The sequence below is a fragment of the Elephantulus edwardii genome, unplaced genomic scaffold, assembly GCF_000299155.1.
Source record: "Elephantulus edwardii isolate Elephantulus edwardi_28Jun2011 unplaced genomic scaffold, EleEdw1.0 scaffold00494, whole genome shotgun sequence".
In the NCBI taxonomy this organism is placed as follows: Eukaryota; Metazoa; Chordata; class Mammalia; order Macroscelidea; family Macroscelididae; genus Elephantulus; species Elephantulus edwardii.
The window spans coordinates 37,786-39,028 of NW_006400244.1; the positions used below are offsets into that span (position 1 = coordinate 37,786).

The 1,243-nt window shown below is 55.3% G+C and overlaps 1 pseudogene; it reads right to left on the bottom strand.

Annotated features, from left to right (window-relative positions):
- Positions 1-242: 242 nt before the first annotated feature.
- LOC102875398 lies at positions 243-1,236 on the bottom strand (annotated as a pseudogene).
- Positions 1,237-1,243: the final 7 nt, after the last annotated feature.

The following is a 1,243-nucleotide window of genomic DNA, read 5'->3' on the forward strand; positions in this document are numbered from 1 at the left end:
TATTGTCAAAGCCGGTTTTGTAGGACTAAGAATAGCTGTCCTTCAGAGCTCAGGACTGGCAACTGTCAGGCTGAAGAGGGACGGCCTGATTAAGAATAAGCATGGAAGTTTCTAGGCGGTCCCGCCTTGGCTGGAGGCCAGAAATGAGGCCTCCACTGCACTTGCCCTGTTTCTGGGAGACCAGCAGTCAGAAGAGGGGAATTTCCATGAAGACCCACATGGCAGGCCCCTCCTCCCCTGAGTTAACGACGGAGAGTCGAAGGTGGAAGATCTTGGAGTTCCTCCTTTTCTGGGTACACCTCTGCCACTTTATTCATTTTGGTAAATATATGATTGATCTCCATAAATGCCTTGCCTTTGGTCTCAGGGACAATCAGGAAAGTGTAAATGGTGGTGAGAAGACATATTACGGCAAAGATGATGAAGATGTAGGCCCCCATGCCGACCTGGATGAAAGGGAAGATTAAGCCCACAGTGAAGTTGGAGAGCCAGTGCACGCTGCCTCCGATCATGAAGGCAGCCGGCCGAGAGGACTGCAGGAAGATCTCAGTGATGAGCAGTGCAGGGATGGGACTGGGCCCGAGGGCATGTCCTATGACATAGGCGATGACACACACGATGCCGATGTAAGGCATCCAGGATATTGTTGTCTGTAGCACCAGGGCGGCTGTCAGCACGCAGCAGGCTACAAAGCAGAGAGAGAAGCCGAGGAGAATCATAAGTCTCCTGCCCAGCAACTCCCACCACAAACACAGCACAGGCGGTCATCACCACATTGACGGCACCTGTGCCAGCTGTCACGAACTGGACCTCAGTCTCCTTCACACCAGCGCTGAGGTAGATATGGTCTGCGTAGTAGTAGATCACATTGACGCCTGACAGCTGCTGGCCGCCCATGAGGATGATGATGGTGATGACCTGCCACCGCAGGGACCGCATACTGAACAGCTTCAGCACCAAGATGGAGCCGGCCGCCCTCTCCACCTCGTCCTCCCGCCAGATCTCCTCCAGCTCCTCATCCACGCTGTCCCAGCCTCGCAGCCTCTTCAGAGCATTCCTGGCAGCCTCTTCGTCCTTCTTCTGAACCAGCCAGTACCTGGGGCTCTCGGGGAACATGGGCAAGAGCAGCAGCTGCAGGGTGGCAGGGACCCCGGTCAGCCCCAGGAGGATTGGCCAACCTTCTTCACTGGTAAGGATACTCCGGATCCCGAAGATCTGGGCCACCAGGATGCCAACTGTGATG